This window comes from Pipistrellus kuhlii, unplaced genomic scaffold (genome assembly GCF_014108245.1).
Source record: "Pipistrellus kuhlii isolate mPipKuh1 unplaced genomic scaffold, mPipKuh1.p scaffold_m20_p_61, whole genome shotgun sequence".
NCBI lineage: Eukaryota > Metazoa > Chordata > Mammalia > Chiroptera > Vespertilionidae > Pipistrellus > Pipistrellus kuhlii.
Window position 1 is genome coordinate 776298 of NW_023425564.1, and position 23070 is coordinate 799367.

Sequence of the window (23070 nt, forward strand, 5' to 3'; positions counted from 1 at the left end):
CTCTGACAGATGCTGTTTGGCCCTCCAGTTGTTTTAGATCTTGAACCTCCTTCGGGGCTGGGTCACTCCCCGCCGAGACCAGATGGTGTCTCTCAGCCTCTCCCTCTGAGCTTCTCACCCCGCTGAGGCCCATCCTGGGCATGCTGGTGCGGGCCGTGAGACCCACGCTCACAGTGGCCCCCAAGGTTAGTTCCCTCCCAGATGCAACTGCCCACGCCCTCCCCAGGCAGCCTTCTGTGCGGCCCTGCGGTCCCTGCACAGATTCCTGTGGTCTTTACCATAAGTGTGCTCTCTTCGGCAGCACATACACTGGAATGCGACAGAGAAGATTAGCATGGCCCCTGGGCAAGGACCACATGCAAATTCGTGAAGCGTTTCATATTTAAAAAAATAAGTCAGGCCCTAACCAGTTTGGCTCAGTGGATAGAGTGTCGGCCTGCGGACTGAAAGGTCCCAAGTTTGATTCCAGTCAAGGGCATGTACCTTGGTTGCGGGCACATCCCCAGTAGGGGATGTGCAAGAGGCAGCTGGTCAATGTTTCTCTTTCATTGATGTTTCTAGCTCTCTATCCCTCTCCCTTCTTCTCTGTAAAAAATCAATAAAATATCTTTTTAAAAAAATAAATCAGGAATCAGAAATTCACTGAGAAGACAAGGAGCTTGGTGAGGACAGAAACCATGAGTTCTTGTCTTTGTTTCTCTGAGACCTAGCATAATATTGGCATATTTGCCATATTTGGTGGAAGGCAGGAAGGCAGGAAAGCAGGAGGGAGGGAGAGATGGAGTGAAGAAGGGAGAGAGGGAGGGTGGAGGAGAGGGAGAATGGGGTGGATAAGGAGAGTTGAATAAGTATAAAAAGGAAAATGGCAGATGGCATAGGAATAGGAAAAAATGTTAGTTCAAACCTAAAGCTACAGTTGACAAATTTCCATTGTTCCTAATAGATTTTGGAGCCATTCTTTTGGCACATGTTCTAGACCCAAGTTTGAGGCCTCCAGTTCTTACCTAGATGCCAGCCAAAGCACGAAAAGCTACCGTTCCATTGTTGGCCCAATTTAACAAACAAATTAGTCACAGATTCTAGAAAGGAGCACAGCTCTCCTTAGTCTGAGAGCCGCTCCAAGTTGGTAGGATTGACTGTTAAACTTGGTTTTTTAAAATCAGACCATTTCTTAAAAAAACAAAACAAAAAAACACACACACAAAAACTTATTGATTGATTTGAGAGAGAGAGAGAGAGAGAGAGAGAGAGAGAGAGAGAGAGAGAGAGAGATGTGTTGTTCCCCTTACCCATGCATTCACTGGTTGATTCTTGTATGTGCCCTGACCGGGGCTGGACCCAAAACCTGGACATATGGGGATGATGCTCTAACCAACTCGACTACCTATTGAACTTGGCTTTTTAAGTGAAATAATGCTGATCTGCTCCAGTGTCTTCCAGATAAGCACAACTCGCTGAGACTATGCTTAGAAAGGAAAGACAATTGGTGGCTTGTGCTCAAAGAGGAGGGCTCATTCTTGCAAATTGACTCTACTCAGAGATCCGGCTACGCTAGAAAAGTGCCTGGCAGTGCTGGCGTTACCAGGAGAGCAGCCTCTTAATGGTCATGGTCTAGCTTTGTGCAGAGACGTGAGTGAAACAGCAATGCTGCCCTGTCCCCAGTCGTCCTAATGGGTCAGCGCATGGCAGTGTGACATGTCACCTATGACCACAGAGGGTAAACATGGTTCAGCAAGATTGGCTTGGCAACTTTCTCAAAAAAACCTCATGGTGCAATGTGGAGGCTCTATCTGCCTCATCCACCTCAGGACTGGCAGCCACATAAACGGCCTAAGAGTGTAACATAAGCATGTCAAACTTGCATGCGGCCCACAACAAATATTTTTGTAGCCCAGCCAATATAACGGTATGTAAGGAACATTTTAATAAAAATTTCATAACTTAATTTTTACAGTACCCTGTTATACATAATCCTATATAATAAAAGCCTAATATGCTAAGTGTCTGACCATTCATTTGACCAGACGTTATGACATGCACTGACCACCAAGGGGCAGACCCTCCAACCAATAGGTTAGGTTGCCGTGGGGTCCTGCCGACCAGGACTGGGCTAGACAGGCCAGACACACCTTCTCACCGTCCTTCCCTAGCCCTGATGGTGCACCTGTGGGGTCCACTGGCCTGCCCTGCACCCTCTCGCAATCCGGGACCCCTCAGGAGATATAGGAGAGCCGCTTTCGACCCAAACCCCGCACGCCAGGCCGAGGGACCCCATCAGTGCATATACCCATGCACCGGGCCTCTAGTTATAATAACGAACTACATCGTTCACTAATGACTGATTACTAGAATCGTGTTGCATTCATTTCCCTCACACACCTTACATGCAGGCACACAATTTCTCTCCATGAATAATGGCAGTGAATATTTTGGCAGCCGATTTCCACATCATTAGTCTTGGACTGACTTGTTTGGTGTGCTCAACAGGAAATATTTTGCTTTTGGAGAACAAGAAAATTAGGTTTATTTGCATTATGATAATTAATTTGTGAAGTTATTTAGTGGTAAGTTTATGTTCAAGAAAAAATATTAATTTTTATTAAAATGTCCTATTATTTTATGTTAACAATTACTGATTTATTTCAGCCCTTTATATTCAGCATATATCTATAAAATAAATCCATATTTCTATGAAAATGGAAGTTTTTGTATTTTTGTGGCCCACATAAACTTAAACCTGATTTATTTGGCCCATGTTAGCCTTTGAGTTTGACATGTGTGGTGTAATGGCTGAAATGAACTAGAGCAAGAGGGTGGTGAGAGAGGGGAGGTGGGCTTGAAGCAGGGAGAAAGGTAACCTGTGTGAGGGCCATTTGAAAAGTGGAGCAAAGGGCAATCCAATCTGAATCTTGCTTTACGAGCCGATGAGGCAAGGCCCTGGCACTGCGACGTCTCCTCTCCTCAGCTCTGACCCAGTTCCTGCACCCTCGTTTCTGTCTGGGCACCAGTCCCGGGGCCCACGTGGCACAACCTGTTCCTACCTACCATTCTGCTCCCCATTGGGGTAGAGCAGGTAGAGAAAGAGTCAAGGGTCACCTACTCAATGCAGAATCATCTAGAATCTTCTAGGCTCAGATGAGTGAAGTGTTAAAGAGAAAAATGTCATTGCGGCAAAGAGTCTCAAGATGGGACTCTTTTCTTCTGTTCTCTCAACACCATGGCGTAAGTGACCACATGACACCAGTCCCTCTGGGAGGGCCTTGAACAAACACGAGCCTAGAACACTCATGTGATCAGCTTTTACCACAAGGGTTTCCACAAGCCCCAATACTAAAATAAAATAGAACTAAATCTGTTAAATTTATATAAATCTAAAGGGAAATGCAATACATACAACTGAGGCTTCAGCCCGGGTTTCGGTCATGGGCATGTTGCCCTCATGTCAAGTAAGACTCCCTGCCATTGTGACCAGGACAAACCAGAGCCTGAGGGAGTTCACCTGCCTCCAAGGAGAAGTGATCATCAACGCCAGTGATCACCGAATGGCAAGCCTATTATCAGTGCTGTTATCATTATCAGTGGCACCCAGGCACCCAGCAGAGAGGCCTGCTTGTTCATGTGACGTATCAGTGAGCTCAGGACGCCGTAACAGCACAACACAGACCAGGCAGCTGAACAGCAATGCTCCTATCACGGTTCTGGAGGCTGGAATCCAAGGTCGAGGTCCCAGTAACGCAGGGTTATTCCTAGACCTCTCTGTTGGCATGTAGAAGGCGGGCGTCTCTCTTTTGTGCATGTGGGCGAGGAGAGAACTCCCTGGTGTGTCTCTTCTCATGAGGACACCAGCAGTATTGTGCCCCTATGAGCTCATTTAACCTTAATCACATCTTCAAGACCCGTCTCCACATACAGCACATTGGGGTCGGGCTTCCGCATATGGATGGGGACACAAACATTCCGTCCACACACCTGGGCACAGCCCATGAGTGCTGCTCAGAGGCTATCTGCTGAGAGACATCCAGGCGGTGACATCTCATTCACACCTTATCCCTGGGACTCAAGCCAGCTAGCACGAATTATCAAAGGAAATCTGTCTTCTTTGGTAAAATCTTAGGATCTGATAGGATTCTTGGAAGACAATGAACTAGATTTTGATCCCAAATCTCTTGGCAAGGCAGACTGAGGGAGATCTGCTCTGGCTCTTCTCTAAATTTATCTCAGGGGTTCAGGCCCGTCTGCTTGGAAACATTCACCCTTGCTTCTTGTCATCAGGGCCACGTTTTTCGGAAAGCAGATGCCCAGAGAGACCTTCTGTCCTTTAACTGCGTTTTGTTTGTTTCTATTTGTTTGTTTTGTTGTGTAAGTGCCGGGTCTGCCAGGCCTTCCAGCGCTGAAACCCTGCGCTGGGCTCTGCCTGTTGGCAGCCACTGTGCCCTCCCGGACGGGGGAAGGAGGCAGCTTGCTCAACTTCCCTCCCAACATGGGCAAGGGTTTGTTTTTTTAATATGGGTTTTATTGATTTTAGAGGAAGGGAGAGGAGAAAGAGAAAGAAACATGGATGTGAGAAACATCCATCAACTGTCTCCTACTGGGGATCAAGCCCAGGACCAGGGCATGTGCCCTGACTGGGAATCAAAGGGTGACCTAGCAACGTGGGGACAACACTCACCTACTGAGCCACATGGGCCAGGGCCCCGCCAGGAAAGACAGTGAAGCCAGCGCTCACCCCGCAGGGGGAGAAGTTGAGCCCGTGGCACTCGGAGCCTCCGTCCCCGCGTGTCCTGAACAGAGTGACAGGCTGTGACGCCTTTCTAGAAATACAGTCCTGGGATGCGATCCACACGCCTCGACGCGGTGCGCTCCTGGGCCTGGAGCCGTGTGTTCTCAGGGCGATTTCCATGGCCCGGTCAGGGTGCATGAGCAGCTGCAGTCCGATCCTGGGTGCTTCCTTCCTCCAAGGCTTTGTGTCCGATTACTGTGCACGCCCGCCGTGAGAGCCGGCTCTGGGTCCTGCCCGGTCACCTCACACCCGCTGCAGCTGGCACCTCCGATGTCCCCGACTCTGTTCCTTTGCCCACCTACCGGTGAAACCTGAAAAAATTAGCAAACACATAGAAAGAAACAAAATTACTGGGAGGTAATCAAAAGGTTCAAACTTTCATAAAGCTGCATAGCATAACTGCTTTTATTTCATTTATTTTAAAAATGTCAACCGTTCAGCATGCATCATTTGGATCGATGTATTGAAAAAACATATTTTCAGCAGATCCTTAGCAATTTACAAAGAATCCTGCTGTTGATTTTCGTAAACAAACACTCACAGATACTGGAGGATAGTGATCAAGTGTGGTGCCAGGGAGCGCAGACAAGGCACCGCTGACAGGACCTGAGCTGGTCTCAGAGTCCCTGAGACAGAGGCAGAGGCCCAAGGCTGGCCCTCCCCAGGGAGCACCTGGACGTGTCCTCTAAAGGAGATCTTTTCATTCTGACTCCTGACGAGGAAAGACCAGGACCCGCAGCAGGCAGGACTCAGACCTGCTGTGTCTGCTGAGTGGTGGCAGCCTGGCTTGTAGGGCTTGTAGGGCTTGTAGGGCTGGGCCGCAGCAGGAGGGGCGGGGCCGCAGCATTGGGGGCGGAGCCGCAGCATTGGGGGCGGGGCCGCAGCATTGGGGCGGGGCCGCAGCATTGGGGGCGGAGCCGCAGCATTGGGGGCGGGGCCGCAGCATTGGGGGCGGGTGGTGCCCGGAGGACACAGCCTTCTCCCAGCTGCTGGTGGGTGGGGGCGGCACTTTCTCCTTGTTGAACATGATGAGTGCCTTTGGCCATGGAGTGCTCCCAGTGCATCCTCTGAGCAGAGTCCCTGGCAGCAGCGGTGCCTTCCCTGCAGGAGAGTAAACCCTCAGGGAGCAGAAAAGCTGAGACCTGGATTCACCTGTGGTATTTTTTTTTAACTTGTTAACTTTTAAAATTGATTTTAGAAAGAGGAATGGAGAGAGAGAGAGAGAGGAGAGAGAGAGAGAGAGAGAGAGACAGGTTGCCTCCCACACATGCCCCCAACCAGGGACCAAACCCACAGCCAGGGCATGTGCTTGGCCAGGAATGGAAGCCACCACCTTCTGGTGTACAGATGATGCTCCAACCAACGGAGCCCCCGGCCAGGGCTAACTGGCTAATTTTTAAAGGTTTAAGGCACCAAACATTGGAGGCTTATTTTTACGGAGGGGGACCATAGCATTTAGACATTTAAGTTGTTCACCCACATGGTCAGCGGACATGACAGAGGCCCCTCCGATACAAGCCTTTCTGAGGCCCCGGCCACGCCAGAGCTGCTGGCCCCGAGGGGCAGGTGCCAGGAGGGCACGCGGCCCGCCCCCTGCAGGACAGCTGCCACTCGCACAGCGCCCGCTGCAGGGAGGGCGGCATGGGGGGGGGGGGGGCCTGTGTGCTGGTCACAGAGGGTCACAGCCACGGCGGCTCATTTGCTTGGCTCCCTGCATCCGTACCTTCCTCCAAACCGGTTTATCCAACAGGGACACCCACTCTTCCCATCGGGCACGGACCGAAAAATAGGCACCTAACCCAGAGCTTTCCCATCCGAGGGGGGAGATGTTCCCGGGGGATTTCTGGGTGAGAATCCAGAAGAATCCTGGGTTCTTCTCACTCTGGACTTGCCCCTGAGGAGAATTAGCTGAGGAAGCAGGCGCGGGCCTTTGGGGAGAGAGCCAGAAGTGAGCAGACTGCGTCTGTGAGGTCAGAGTGGCCCTGCTGCGCTCACAGAATACAGAGCCAGAGCAGCCCTCCTGCAGCCGCTGCGGGGGAAGGGGGGCATGGACGGTTAGAGGAGACTGGACACAGGTCCGAGCTGGTGCCAATAACCGGCATCTGAAGCGTCCCTGGCTGTGGAAGCCCCACAGCTGGATCCCAAGGACAGCACAGCCTCCTCCGGGCAGAGCAACCGGGAGGCGGGGGTCAGCCCACTCCCGGCGCTGGAGGGGGCGGGCCCCGTCCTGAAAGGCATGTCCGGCGGCAGCTCCATGGTCCATCCACTCCGTCCTCGCTCCCGTCGGAGGAAGCTGTGGCAGGGAGGCGGGCCTCCCTGGGGAAAGGGCGTGTCTGGACGTGGGCAGAGCCACGGACATGCTGCCGAGGGAGCTGCTGCGGAGGCTGCGGACGGACGGACGGACGGACGGAGGCCCTGCGTGGGCCCGGACCTCGCTGGGCTGTCACCTGGCCGCAGCCCGGGCCTGCTCAGTCACTTTGAACCGGTTTCCTGTTTCTCCCAGAGGCTTGCATGTCACCACTGTATCCAGTTTCAAAGCGAATTTATGTCAAGTTCAAGTGATGGAGAGAGGAAATAGAAGAGGGAATAAGTAAGATTGATTGAATTTTTCCTGAACATGTTTTGCTTTTCAAAAAAAAAAAAAAAAAAGACTATAATGAAACAGAGAGCAATATTATTGAAATACATCAGTGTTTGTTTCTCTGTCGCATGTGTGGGCTGACCTCGCACTCACTCTGCCAGACACTCATGTCCTTCCGGGCTCTTTGGTTCCCTGCAGTAAAGGAAGAAGGCCGTTACATTCTGACATCCAGAGAAAGATTTTCAAATCTGAAGCAAGACATGTGTTTCATAAGCCACGGATTTTCAGTATTTTTTCTTAAGCTTCCATTAGGAGCCAGACCTGGGCAATGTGACATTCAAGGTTTGCAGAAGCCAAACTAAGGATAGGACATAAAGCAACCCCCCCTCCCCCGGTCAGGCCTCAGTGGAGAGAGAGAGAGAGAGAGAGAGAGAGAGAGGGAGAGAGAGAGAGAGTGGGAATAGTGAACAGACAAACGTGTCCGCCATTCCTCCATAGGCACTCAGGGATGTGAGGAGGGATGGTAAGTAGCTGAGAGAGAAAACTCAAATCAAAGAGATATCTGTGCTTTGAAGCCCAGGCACTCTCAGTCAGCCAGGCTCTGGTGCGGGAGAGAGAGCATCGCATTGGAGGAGGGTCTGGGTCGGTGATGAGCCTAAGGCAGTGTTTCTGTCTCCCTCGTGTGTCCTCAAAGGGACCCGAAGTGCCCACATGCTGTGGCGAGGACAGACAGCTGGGCTCGGGGCTGTGGCCTCAGACACCTGTGCCCGGAACCCAGGACCCCCTGGGCCTGTGTATACAGCACCTCAGGGAGCCACATGCAGCCAGAGCCCGTGGACGAGGAGAAGAAAGCAGATGGGAGTTCAAGGGCACCGGGTCTAAAGTCCCGCCTCCCCTTCCACTCAGAGGCCTCAAAAGTGTGTGCCTCATGTCACACCGGAGAGAAAGGGAGAGAGGGACCGTATGAAAGGTGAAGCAAGCTCTCTTTCAAAAACACTTTACCGCCAAAACAACACAGCTCAATCTAAAGAGACAGTGGCCGTTTATATTTGCATTGTAACAGGCAAGGTGCTCACCCTCCTCACCCCTCAGGCCGTGCTGCCTGCGGGCATATCTGGGGCACCTTGGGCACCAGGAGGCAGGCGGAAGGGCGGGAACCAGCAGGCCTCAGCGAGGGCAGTGGGAGTCAGTGTGTTGCCAGCACAGCCCCCCCTCGGGGGGTGCTTCTCAGCAAGCGTCCTACATGGGCCCTGAGCTCCTGGGTGGAGCTGAGCCCAGCACCCACTATGGTTAGCGTGTCTGGAACACGCATTCACTGGCAGCCCGGCCTCTCAATAACTACTTGCACTCACACTCTTCCTCCCGGGGATCCTACGCTAAGATCCCTGTTGCCTGAGCGATGCCAGGGTGAAGCAAGGAGGCAGGCTCCAAGGTCAGGAGCGATGTCAGCTGTGAGTGGAGGTAATGAGAGAGTCTGCAGCATTAGGATCGTGGCCATGGGAAGCCACTGTTGTGTTCTGGAAGCACCAATCACTTAGGCAGCAAACGCGGACTCAGTGAAGACGTGGGACAGGAATTCCCTGGGCCGAGTGGCTGCGCTGTGGAACCGGGGACCGGCCTCCACAGAAGCCTCCGGGCCACGTGGAGCGGGAGTCCGTCTTCCCACCACTGTCTGAACCGACCAGCGAGCCATCGCCTCTTCCCTGCCCTCTCACCTCTGGCAAAGATGCCAACAAGATGTCCAATCTCAAACCCGAAACTAAGGAGAGAAGAAAAGCTGCAGGTCATCACCTCATCACAGAGCCACACGGTGCCCAGCTGGGTATCGGAGACCGGCCTGGCAGCAAACGCTCCCCACTAAGGGGCCTGCAAGCTCGAACCATAAACTGGGTGCAACTCAGAGGCGCTCCGATGGCGCTCCCTGCAGCGAGAGGCCTCCCATCGGGACTGACACAGCGGAAGCGAGCCGCAGGCTGTGACCGGTGCCGCTGCAGGTCATCCTCAGACCCTGAGGCAGCGACGGCATCTCTCTGGCCGGGCGAGCAGCCCGAGGCTGGCCGGCCTTGGCCAGCGGCCAGGCTGCGTGCAGGGTGCACTTCTCCGGTGAGCGGTGGAGGAGGCGCCGTCACTGTGGGCACAGCCAGCGCCCACGGGCAGGCAGAAAGGGCAGTGACTCCCCCACGTGGCTCAGAACCGCACACCGGCACTCCCTCTGCCCACAGCTCATGGCCAAAGCCCAGGCTGCCAACGCCCAAGTCCCTGAGACAGGACTGTGAACCCCACACTGAGTGTGCAACAACCCAGCCCACTCCGGGAGTGAGGGGGAAGGGCACTCCAGACCGGGCAGCAGTGACGTGCCCTATCCTCCGTGCCCAGGTCTGGGACCAGGAAAAGCACAGAGGCACTTGCCAGCAGCACAGCCCTCCTGTGGCCTCCTGCACGCCTGTGGCCACAGCAGCAGGAGATCCCAGACGGCTTCTAACTATTAGCTCCAAAGGCCGTGGGGTCCAAAGATGCCCGCTGGTGATGGAGGAGGGGAGGACCAGCTCAGGGACCTTGCGGAATCCAGCATTTCCAATGTGGCCACTGCGATCCCGTAAGAATGTGTTTGGTTGTTGTCCTCAGTTCCTGGCTCCTAAACCTTCAGGACCTGCCGCATGGTGACAGTATCCTCTCTTTGCGAATGAGATATCTGGGTTCGTGGCCCATAGGTAGTTTCAGCTTGGGGAGTAGCTGCCAGAAAGATCCAGAAGACATTAGAAGGTTGGAACCGCCAGCCCCACCCCCGACCTCCCACCGGGAGGGGCGTGAAGGCAGAGATTGAGTTAATCACCAATGGCCAATTATAGTACTTAATCAGTCATGCCTATGTGATGAAGCTCTATAAATAAATAAATAAATAAATAAATAAATAAATAAAAATAAAGTTTAAAAAAAAACCCTGAAGGACAGGACAGGGAGCACTGGGCGGCAGTGCCCTGGGGCATGGGGAGTGGGCGGCGGGGAGGGGGGTCCCCATCGCCCTGCAGCTCCCGCCCCTCTGGCTCTCCGTGGTGTGTGTCCTTCACAAAGAACCACTAATAGCAAGTAAAGCCCTTTCCAGAGTGTAAGCCGTTCCAGCGAATCACCGCGCCTGAGAGGGGGAGCCCTAGCGCAGTGCCGGCCTGGGCCTGGTGCTGGCAGTCTGGGGGCTGAGCCTTACCTGTGGGGTCTATACCAGCGCTTGCCAGAGAGTGTCAGAATGGAATGGAGTCCTTGGTGCCAGCTGGGCCTGCAGACAAGCGGAGAATTGCATGTGGTGTGGGCAAACCCACCGCTGTGCCAGAGCGCGGGGGAAGCTCAGAGCCTCTGTGAGGGTGAGGGTGAGGTTGGTGTGATGGGGCAGCGAGGTGGGGGTCCCGTGATGAGGGAGCTCATGGTGGCAGCCTTCGGTTTTCCATCAAAGGGAATGGCAGCCGCCAAGCAGAAGGTGGGATGTGACCACAGGGCCTGTAGCTGTGACCCGAACACTCAGTGAATGAGTTTCGCTGGCATCTTGGGGTCTGAACTTCTAGCGTTGAGTCCCCTCCTCCCCTGTGTACCCACAGCTGCCTCCCTGCAGGCAGAGGCTCAGATCGCAGGCCATGAAGGGGAGTCGGTGCCTCAGGGGGCAGGAGCGTGCCCTCCCTCTCTGACGGCAGAATGGCCGCCCTGGCAGGGCATGCCCACCCTCTGGCACCTATGACGCTGAAGACCAGCCCACTCCACTCCTACCTGGTGCTCTCACAGCAGAACCCGAAGGAATTTCAGGCCGGCCTTCACACAGACAGACAGCATTCCGCATGCCCATTCGAAGGGCGTGGGGCAGGCTGCAGCCCTGGCTGCCCTCCCTGGAGGCGATGGTGCGGACCCCACAGAGCCCAGGCAGGGCTGCAGTGGACGGTGGCTGGCGCCTGCTGACCCTGCCCGACAAAGGGAGAGGCCCTGGGCTGAGGGGCGCCCTCGGTTCAGAATCTCCCTGTGCCTGGGCCAGGTGGTTGGTTAACTAACCTCACGTCCAAACACCATGGTCCGGGCTGATTCTGCCTAGAGCTCTCAGATTCTAGGACGTCTAATTAGCACACAATCTGATTAGCATAGTTTAATTTCCCCCAGCTAGCAATGGTTTCATGAGGAGGAGGATCAGTCTTGCTAGTTCCCTATTACAACATAAAATGAGTTTATGTAAAATATTGGTGATTATGGAACAGGAAAACTGGAAACACAGTTCTTTTGATTCACAAGCGTGGAATTCCCTCAGCATGCACGGAACCAAACAACATAAATCAGGACAAATGCAGGGCTAGCAGGTGCTGGGGTCCACCCACCCGGTTAGGGACAGGGAGGAGTGGACATAGTCACGAAGGCTAAGGGGATGTTGCTCACGGCAGCGGACACACAGCAGGTGCGAAGGCTGGGCTCATGTGACTCCGAATATCCGGCTGGGCTTGTGTTACTTTAATGCCTTCCTCCATGCCACGGGGACATGAAGATTGGGAACATGACGGACCCTCGTGAGGCTTCTGGAATCTGGGAGGAGAGACTCTGTAAGGAGGGTGATTGCCCCAGGGTCCTCCAGGCCAGAAAGCACCTGTTCCATGGGGCTCTCACCCTGGTCTGGCAGTGAATGCCAACCCCAGAGTCCTGTCATGTGCCCTGGATGTGCCCCTCCCGGGACAGTGGCAGAAGCGGGAACAGAAGCGGGGGGGCCAGCAGGCAGGCCTGGTGAGGGACGGAGCACAGGTCCTCGCGCCAGGAGAGGTCAGCAGCAGCGAGCAGGCAGCCCATGCTCCTGGCCACGCTGCAGGTGCGACGGGCCTGTCGCCCTGTCCATCCTGGGCCCGGGTGCTCCCCACCCCAAAAGGGATGTAAGGCGGCTTACCAACAGGACAGCACGCCAGGGACAGAAAGTACAATAAGCTCCACACACGCAGCCGGCGGTGAGCAGGCAGGGTGCGAGAGGAGGAGGCAGGTCTGGGTGCAGGCGAGGAGCTCAGGGCCCCAGGGCCGTGGGCCCAGGGCCAAGGATCCCCCACCGCCATGCCACGCCCGGCTGTGAGGGGAGGGGGCCACGAGTTACTCAGCTGTGGTGTCTTGCTGTAAAGCTTGAACTGCTGAGGTGCATCTAGAAGGCGTGTTCCCATGCCCTTTTGTTTTCTAGCCAGAGGTTTAAAAGCCTGTCTGATGCGCTACTAAAGCCTGCTCACCTGTCGCACCATCGCTGATGGTCTGGGAAGCCGTGGGCTAACGGAACCGCAACCGGGTGCCCTCAGACCTGGAGCTGGTGCAGCTGCCGAACACTCCGCGGCTCCGTGTCCGGCCTGGAGGCAGGCACCGGGCCCGCTGCCGCTGCACCGAGGAGGGAGCGGAGGTGAGTTTCCCAGGAAGGCAGTGCGCAGTGGCCGTGCTCATTCCCAGCGGCCAGGCTCGAACACAGGGATGTCACTACAGAACCATCCAGCCCCGCCACTCTGCAGAGACCGCGTCCAGGTGTGCACACAGGGTCTGGGGAGGTCCTACTGATTCTCACTGGGAAACCGCAAGGCAAGCCGGGCTACTGCTGGCACTCTGCCTTCCTATGCTGGTGTGAGCGGCATCTGCCCAATACTGGAGTGAAACTGGCTTGATGCGGTAGTTTTATAGCAGCTGGAATATCTTTGACATTTCTTAGAAATCATGATTGAGGGAAGCCACATTCCCAGCACAGCTCATTGAAGGAAACTGCCCCGCCATAGCTCTGACACTTGCTGGCAGCCTGACTGGGCACGCTACTCAGGTTTCCTGTTCTTTTTCCTATTATCGTATTATTTTTACTTCAGTGCTGGGTGCATATTTTCCACTGTCAAAAAAATCTACTCACTTCATTTTTTAAATATATTTTATTGATTTCAGAGAGAAAGGGAGAGGGAGACAGAGTCAGAAACATCAACAGTGAGAGAGAATCATTGTGTCCTGACTGGGAATTGAACTGTGACCTCCTGGTTCATAGGTCAATGCTCAACCACTTAGCCACACCATCAGTCACTACTCACTTCATTTTATGAAACATATAAAACTCAGAAACCAAACTAGTTGTTAAAAATGGAAAGATAATCCTAGCTGGTTTGGCTCAGTGGATAGAGTGATGGCCTGTGGACTGAAGGGTCCCAAGTTCAACTTCGGTCAAGGGCACATGCCTAGGTTGCAGGCTCGATCCCCAGTGGTGGGCGTGTAGGAGGCAGCCAATCAATGATTCTCTCTTATCATTGATATCTTTCCCTCTCCTTCCTCTCTAAAATCAATAAAAAATATTTTAAAAGATGTAAAGATAAATGTAAACCCCTTTAAACAGAAAATAACCTGTGTGTAAAATCGTACACCACAAGCAGGAATGCAAAGAATGCAGCTCATGGTCAGAGTGGCCCTCATACTCAGCGAGGTCTAGTCCAGCAGACAAGACAGAGACTGCACTCTCACCCTCAGTGAGCGCCAAGAAGCACATGCATGTCCATATCATGATGAACTCTGAAAAGTAACGGAAGTCAATGCCAATGTCACTTTTTAAAAACACGCGTGAATCATGCTCAGAGGAACGTGTTGAGCTCCGGGTGCGGGTGCAGTGGAGGCGTGGGGCTGTTAGGGAGGAGGAAGCCGCCGGGAGGTCCAGGCCAGCTCTGGAGGAGGTGAGAACAGTGTTGGCAAATTACCTAGTGTTCCCATGGTGCACCCTACTGACTTACACACCCAACCTGGTGGCTCACAAAGGTGCTGCGGTACCACGCCTGGGCCCTGCAGGTCTTGTCCCGCATGTGGCCCCTGGCGCCTGGTGCCCGGTGCCCGGCTCCCTGGGATTGGCTGGCGGCAGGCGAGCCTGCTGGAGCTGTCCCCCTAGCTGCTCGTGGGGTGATTAGAAGTAGTCCGTCCCACAGACCTCCCACCTCCCTGTCCCTCCCCACAGACTGCGGGAGAGCTGGGAGCGTCCCTGTTCCCGCTGGCCTCTGAAGCTTCTGAGCTCCAGGTGCCTAGAGCAGCCTCTGGAGGGAGGCGCTGCGGCCCAGCCCAGTGCCCCAGGGTTTCTCCTCAGGCCTGGGCCTCCGCTCCGTCCCAGGCAAGGCCAGCAGGGAGTGACCGGTCCAGGCTGCTGAGCAGGCTCCTCGGCACTCACCGCGCAGCACGCAGCAAAGCCGCCCTCGGTGCTCCCATAGCCCAGCCGGGGGCTCTTTGTGACCCTGGCCTCTGCCCTGGGAGGCTAACACCCCGAATGTATGGACCCTTATCTCAGGCTGCTCTTCTGTGTTGGCCAGGTTTTCTATGGGTTGTTGTTTTTAAATTTGAAAAAGAAAAACATATTTCGACATAGCCCAAGGGATGAAGCCACGGCAAGCACGGCACCTGGGCACGGGCACCTGCCACTGTGGGAGAACGGGCTCCGAGGGGTAGCTGTTCACCAGGCGCTGCCCTCCCGCTCCTCGGACACCCCGGGCCTGAGGACAGGGTGAGCGCGGTGCGGGCCCTTCCCGGAGGCTCTCCCGAGGGGAGGCTGCCCGTGGTCCTGGGCAACGGGTGTGGCCATGCTCCCTGTTGTTGTGAAGCCAGCGTCCCCGCTGTACAAAGTTCAGCAGCAAAGCACGTGTCTGTTTGCCACTCACGTTTTGTTTTCCGAACGCTGCCAGCAGCGAGTAAACACATACTCGCCCTGAGCCTCAGGCCGCGCTGTGCTGTGCTCCGGACGCAGCCACTGGGGGGCTGGCGCACCGCCTGCCGGCCTGACTGACGTCTGGGCCCGGCGGAGGCCGGGGCGCAAATCCCTCTGATCCTTCCGGCCGGCACGTGCGGCCGCAGCAAAGGCAGACCGCTGTCCTTCGGCGGGATAAGGTTTCACACGCTCCACGGGCTTCACAGATGAAAACAGCCGCCCGAGCACGAAGCAGCTGGCCGATAAACCCCAGTGCTTGAGTTTGGGGTGTGGGCCGTAAGCACAGCCTGTGGGCAGCAGGCAGGGGCCGGCCTGCTGCGGAGGGTGCTCTCCTGCGGGGGCTGGACTCGCAGCACAGGATCAGCCTGACGCGGGAGGACAGAGGGATGAATGAGTTTGCTTCCGCTCCGCCGCTCAGCAGGAGACCGCGTGTAACAGGACCACGCAGCGGGTAGCGTAACAAGAGATGTAAGAGCAGAACGCGCATCTGCGGGGTCAGCCACACTCCAGGGCCTCTCTCCATGGGTTTCCATGGTAACAATGTTCACTTTGCGTGCCCACCAGTTAGTGATTCAGTCTCCAGACCGCACCCTCGCAGGCTGCAGGCCGCCCTGCCCCCCACTCCCCTGGGGCACTGGGACCACAGCAGAGGCGCCCAGAGTGAAACAGCGGAGCCGGGCACTTGGCGGCGGCACCCTCGCCGCGAGGAGCCCGCGGGGTGGAGGGCAGGCAGCAGCGGGCCGGGCGCGGGCAGGCTGTGGGCCCCGTTCACAAGATGTCCAGCTTGTCCCGGCTCTGGGCCATATTGTTGTCCTTCCCCCACTGTTGGGATGTTAGTTTGGTCACCCTCCTAATGAAAACGTTTGATGACTAAAGACTTGCTTTTGAAACAGAGCCTTGGGGCCCCTCCGAGCCCGAGGCAGGCAAGCCCGGGAGCCCGGAGGGAGGGGAGCCTGCGTGGAGGGCGCGCCATCAGCCGCCGGCTGCCTGCTGTGCGAGGGCAGAGCGCGGGGCTCAGGGGCGGCCGAGGCCATGGCCCCGCAGCAACCCCGCGGCTCTGGGCCAGCAGGAAAGACAGCACGCGGCATGCGGCATGGCCCCACCCGCCCTGTGCACACTGCTCGGAGTCGTGTGGTCAGAGAAGTGTGCCCTTCTTAGTCCTGTTCTTGTTCCTGTCACTGTTTTTCCACTAAAGGTAACGATGTAAGGGCCTGATCCTTTATGGAAAGCTGTTCCCTGTTCCCGGTGTATCTGAAGTCCCGTATAGAAAAGTGAGATCTTTTATTACGTCCTTGAGCCTTGATTTTAGTTTACTTTGGCAATGTCAGACTCAAGCCAGATTCAGCAGGCCGCCCGCCAAAGCACTGGGGGCTCCAGCCGCATCCCCCCCACACTACATAGCGGGCGGTGCTCAGGGGAGCGGGCAGAGAGGAGGTGTGCCGGGCACTGTTTGCTGTCTGAGGTCAGGCTGGGAGGAGGCGGGCCCGCTGGCGTCACTCGGCTCCCCGCGCTGGTCTGAGCGCACGAGTTCCCGGAAGCGGCTTCGAGCTCTGGCCGGTGCCTGTGCATGTCACTGGGGTGAAGGGTTTCTGTTGCAGGGAGTCCTACCTGTCGCTGATATTTACAGAAACAGGCCTGCAAATATTGACGGAAGGAGTAACGTGGGAAAGTGATGTCAGCCGGTGGGGCTGAAAGACAACACAGGACCTGGATGGGACCAAAGGCTGCGGAGGGCCAGTCTGTTTCCCGCCGGGTTCTCAGAGCCGGCATGGGAACCTGCTGTCCCAGCGCCTCACGTTCCGGAAGCCGGCACCGGACAGTGCTGTGCTGCCAAAGAGGGACCTATACACCCGAACCACGGTAACGTTGTGGCATTAAAAGTAAGAAATGAGCCAAAACCGGTTTGGCTCAGTGGATAGAGCGTCGGCCTGGGGACTGAAAGGTCCCAGGTTCGATTCCGGTCAAGGGCATGTACCTTGGTTGCGGGCACATCCCCGGTAGGGGGTGTGCAAGAGGCAGCTGATCGATAACTCTCTCTCATCGATGTTTCTAACTCTATCTCTATCCCTTCCTCTCTGTACAAAATCAATAAAAAAGAAAAAAAGAGAAAAAAAGTAAGAAATGACTCTTTCTGGGAAATAAAATTAAGAACCATTATTTATTCTTCATTGTTTTACATAGATTTCGATGTAAAGTTACTAGAGAAGGTAATGTAGGCACAACACCTAGGACAGCAAGGGACATAGGAGGCACTTCATAAAAAACGGCTTCCTGATCTCACTTTTAAAACATAACCAATACCTGGCTGGTGTGGCTCAGTGATTAAGCATCAACCCAAGAACCAGGTGGTCATGGTTCAATTTCTGGTCAACACACATGCCGAGCTATGGGCTCCATTCCCAGTGTGGGGCGTATAGGAGGCAGCCGATCAATAATTTTCTCTCATCATTGATGTTTCTCTCTCCTTCTTTCCCTTTCCCTCCTTTCTGAAACCAATAAAAATGTATTTTAAATAAATAAATGAGTAAATAGCAAAACAATTCAAACAAAAATTTGTCCAAAATGATGAAACAGCGAAAACAATGTACTTCAGAATGATGAAATAGCCATCCAAGAGAACAAAAAGAAAGCAAGGAGCTTGTAAATACCGGTGGTGCGGCCTCATCGGCACAGCACGGTGTGTCACAGCCTCAGGCAGAGCGGCACTGACTGCCCCTAGCGAGTCCCCGAGGGCCCGAGCACACCCGCCAGCCTCTGTGACACAGGCAGCGGGAGTCACCCGCGCTGACACGGGGCTGGACCGAGGCCGCTGGGGCCCAGCACAGCTCCGCCAGTGCCACCGTCTCCACCACGGCTTCCACCACCGCCGCCGCCTCCGCCACCGCCACTGCCAAGGCCACTGCCACCGCCAGGACACCAGGCCTGGCCAGCGCCTCCCGGAGGAGCACCAGCCGCTCGGCCTCTCCACTCCTCCTCTGGGTTCTCACCGCCCCCTGGATGGGTCCTCACTGATTCCCAGTCACTCAGCCTGTTCTCAACCAGTTCCACTGTCTGGGCAAGAAAGCAGCACTGTTTTGTCAGCGCAGCCGCTGGCCTGCTGCAGGCGGGTCTGGTGTGCAGCTCCCCGGGAAGACAGGGGGACGGGAAGGGCGGGGGAGCGCCGTGGGGCCCAGCCTGCTCCCCTGCACACTTGGGACCTGAGACCTGCTGTCAGAAGGGCAGTGCCCACACGGGTGCGGGCTGGGCTCTGCGGCCACACCGCTTCCTTCGGAGGGGCGGGCAGCACTGGGACCAGGCCTCGCAGCCTCCGTCACAGAGGGCAGCTGGCACAGCCTGGCAAGGCCCAGCCCCAAAGCCCGGGACAAACCGTTTGCCAATGCAGATGGTTATATTTATGTGTGTACATAAGCAATGTGCACGCACATAATACACACATGTACACACACACCAATGTATACATATATGTATGTATATGAGTGTTATTTAACGTTCATTATTAAACATGCCTCACACCAAAAGTGCAGAAAGTGCACAAAGCAAACATGCAGCTTTATGAGACATACGTGCTGCTCCCCACAGCCTGCCCAGACACGCTGCCCCGACCGCCCTCCGGAGGAGCCCGGCCGGGCCGGCCACGGCTTCTCCACTTCTGTGACCCACCACCACCTGACCGGGCGTTCTGCACAGCAGGATTCAGTGTTGCCCTTTTTTCCAGTTATGCCTTAAGAGTCAGAAAGCTCCCACCTAGATATGGATATACATGTGTAAACATGTATGTGTACATGTAAATGCCTTAACATGTTCAGAAAAATATCCCGGCATTCCCTCTGCCCATCACGTCAGCGCACTGCACCCCTGGGTGCCGTTAACAGGAGAAGCAATGCACAGTATAAACTAATACCAGCGTGTGAAGACAGGAAACTGCCATGGAGGGGCAAGCAGGAGCCGAGAGGAGTTCCTGGAATGAGCACGCGGCCGCCCCAAGCCGCCGGCCACCCACCGCTGCTGGCTCTGGCGCAGTTCGCCCAGAGACCAGGAAACGGCCGTGCTCCCGGCAGCTCTGGCTGGCCTGGGCCAGCGGCTGGAACCATTGCCAAGTGCTCATGAACTTGGGGACGAGCTGGTAGGCATGGCCATTATAAAAAATTAAAATGTAGCCCTGGCCGGTTTGGCTCAATGAATAAAGCATCAGACTGCGGACTCAAGGGTCCCAGGTTCAATTCTGGCCAAGGACACGTGCCCAGGTTGCAGGTTCAATTCCCAGTGTGTGTGTGTGGGGGGGGGGGGGGGGAGGGGCTCAAACCCTAGTGGGGGGGCATGCCAGAGGCAGCCAATCAATGATTCCCTTTCATCATTGATGTTTCTACTTCTCTTTCCTCTCTGAAATCAATAAAAATATATTTTTAAAAATTAAAATGTATTCACCTGCAATCTAATACATTATGTTAAAATCCACAGTAATAAGTGCTCACAGGTCATGGCCCGCCTCCCCTCTGGGCGCTGTGTGTCTGGCTTTGTGACGGCGGCACTGCAGGCCTCTGCCAGCTGCCCGCCTGCACCCCTCAGGTTGGGAGCGGGAACCGCGATGGGTCGTCTACAGCTTGGAAACTGGTGAACGCCACAAACCAGGTGCCCGCCTCAAGGCTCCTGCACACTCTCTGCCTCAAACAGCTGCTCCCTCTGGAATCAAGGTGGGTCTGCCTCGCCCCGGGGCTCTCAACCAGGATGTGTCTGCCGTGGCCACACGTGGTCTAAGCATCATTCTGGGCGGTGCCCGGTGCCAGGATTGAATCAGGCAACTGCCTCCTGCTTCTTGGTCTTCTGGTCTCTTCTGGATGTAACACTGTGGTGGAATAAGAAATGAGAGTAAGAGGGGCTGGGTATCGCCTATGCAGCAGTGGCCGATGACTTAAGCAACCATGTCTACATGCTAGAACCTCCAGAAGACCCATCGCAAGGCTCAGAGCTGTGGTGTGAGCCCCGCCTGCTGGGAGAAGTGCACCCAGACCGAGCCCGGAGCCCCACCCCGAACCTGCCCCTCATCTCTCCTTCCGTCCGCAGCCCCAAGCTGCATCCTATGTGATGAACCAGCGGCAGCAGGAAAGCACTTTTCTGAGTTTTATGTGTAGTTCCTGTGAATTACTGAGCCGGGAGGCTGGGCTTGGGAGCCGCTGAAAGTATGGCTGGCTGATCAGAGGTGACGACCCTGAGCCGGCTGCAGAGCCTGTGCCAACTTGTTGTGTCAGGATGGAATGGGGCTGGGGAAGGGAGAGCTTTGTCCAGAATGGCACCAAAAGGGCACAAGGCAGGGAGCGCTGTGTCCTAGGAATGCAGTGCTCACTGTGATGCTCTCGCCCTGCATTCATGGGGCCCACATGTCCTCTGAGACATTCTGCCAGGCAGCCCTACCTGGGCCTGGAATGTCCCTTCGTCCATCACTGCCGAGGGCCTCTAAAGGCCCAGAGAGCTGCAGTCCACCTTCCGTGCCCCCACCTGTGTCCCACCACATCTCCAGTCCCCAGGCCCCGTCCTCGTGTACCCACGCCCCAGCCCTAGCACACTTTCTGCAGCTTCTCCCCGGCAGCCTTCCCTTCCATCTCTGCCGGTCACCGCCCACCAAGCCTGTCCTGACACAGGCAGGGGCAGCATGGAGGCGGTCCGGGCAGAAAGGAAAACTCAAGCCTGAACCTGACCCGGGGGCTGGAGGGACAGGCTCTGCCCCACCCGCAGCCTCGTTGGGCAGCTTCTGCAGCTGCAGCCAGTGCTCCGGACCCACTGTGCATGCCTGTCTCCGGGCCGCCCCACCCACCCGGGCAGGGACGGGGTTGTGGGAGACGTGGGAGTCCCTGGAGAGAAGAACACAGCGAGCGGAGAGGGGAAGGAGAGTGGCAGCAGGGCAGGACCAGCCGTGATTCCCGCCTGAGGGTCCCGTCAAGATCAGCTGAGCCCAGACTCTGGGGGGCTGTGATCTCAGATTCTCGTTAGAGAAACGGAGTGATGCTTCTCATGCTGAGAGGAGAGCCCCAGGGATGGCTTTGTAGATGTGTGAGCCCAGGAAGGAAGGCTGAGCTTCCCATGACCCCAGCGGGGCCCGTCCCCGCCCTGCCCCTGTGTGGGGGGCCCTGGGGCAGAGGCAGGGTCAGGGGAGCTGGGAGAGGACACAAAATGAAAGAACAAACAGCTGAGGAGGCACAGGCTGGGAGAGGAGGGTGGGAGCAGCAGGAGAGCTGTGCCTGCAGGTGAGACTCTGAAGAGGGGAAGATTTCCAATGAGTCTTCTCCCCGCGGTCTCCTCTTACCCAGGGAGGAGCATGAAGACGTTTTCAACCCAGAAAAGGGACTTTCACAGACAGAAACAGAGCAGAGCAATCCCTGGAAGGCCAGTCACCTCCTCAGAACGTCTCAGAAACAGCTTGTTTGTGTCTGCCACGCGAGCTGCCTGCAGGCCTGGCCCCTGCATGTTCTGTTCCTTCCGCCTGGGAACAAACAAATGGCGTGTCGGCGCTGGCTGTGCTCTGGGAGCGCTCTGCTGCCAGGGCCAAATGGAGTGGCTGCCACAGCTCCTGGCGCTCGGCACGGACTCTGGACACTGATTACTGCTCAAGGGCACGCTGACCGCTCAGGCTCCCGCCCTCAGCCTGCCAGCACGTGCTCTGTGGGCGGCCCAGGGCGGGCAGAGGAGGCCCCGGCCGGCTGGGCAGGACTCGGACAGGCTGCACCCTGGAGCCAGAGGCAGGCAGCAGGCCTTGCCCCCAGAGAGGGTGTCGGCCTCCCCACCCCCCAGGCCTCCCCCCAAGCCAGGGGCCCTTGTCCCGGGACTCTTCCCTGCAGAGCCCCAGCAGAGTCTCCCGGGCAGCGAGGAGCCCCCTCAAGTCACCTGTTCCCCCAGGCACGGACAGAGGCTGGTCAGCCGCCCCAGCCCTGTGTCCCTTCTCCGCCCATGGGAAGCCCACCACCTCTATCCACAGCTCTACAGGGACCATGTGGGGTGCAGGGTGGCACCCCAGTGAATATGGGATATGGCTGCTAGGGGAAGGCGAAAGTGCTGAGACCACACACACGTTCATGCACACACATTCACTCACATACTCATGTTTCCACACACTAACATTCACATACATGCATTCACACACACACACACAATACTCATGCTTATATACACACTACATACAATATGCACAGACTCATTTATGCACATGCATTCACACACACAAAACACTCATACACAGCACACATTTATATACACACACAATACTCACATTTATACAGATGCTCACATACAATACATACCACCATTTATATACCTCATTCTCACACAGCACACACTCATACATTCATACTCACATTCACACTCACATTCATACACACATACAATATATACACCCACACATTCACTGTACCCTCATACACACACATACCCTCACTCACACACATGTACACACACCTATACACTCACACACACATGCATGCCTACACATACACATATGCACGGAAGTGCATGCATGTGCGCGTGCACACACACACACACACACACACACACACACTGACACGGCCCGGGGGCAGGCTCGGGGGCAGGGCTGGTGAGGGGAAGCGTGCCCCTCACGGAGGCTGGTGCAGCTGGCGGCCAGCGGCCTGAGGGGTACTGCCCACTCGCAGTTGTGAGGACAGAGGAGCTGCTTGTTCCTCGCACAGGAGAAGCAGACGAGAGCCGGATGGTACTGCTTTGTCAGGAGACAGGAGCGGCCTACGGACGGGTGAAGTAGCCTTGAGCAGCCCCGTTTTCTGAATGGGGATTGTCTCAGGCCTGCTTCCCCTGGAAGCAAACCCAGGGACAGGGCGTGAACGCGAGTCCTTAATGGAGGAGGCCCTGGGACGCAGCCAGTGACGAGGATGGACAGAGGCTGGGATGGGAGAAGTGGGAGCGGCTTGTTCAATTGTCCTGGTTTTGTGAACTGGTTGCTAAGCCAGCTCTTATTAAAAAAAAACTTTTACCCACATGCAATTAGGTAAATTATAT

General features: G+C 55.7%; 1 pseudogene; it reads left to right on the plus strand.

The window, feature by feature from the left end:
• Nucleotides 1–285: 285 nt before the first annotated feature.
• LOC118708688 lies at nt 286–386 on the plus strand (annotated as a pseudogene).
• The last annotated feature ends 22684 nt before the right edge of the window (nt 387–23070 follow it).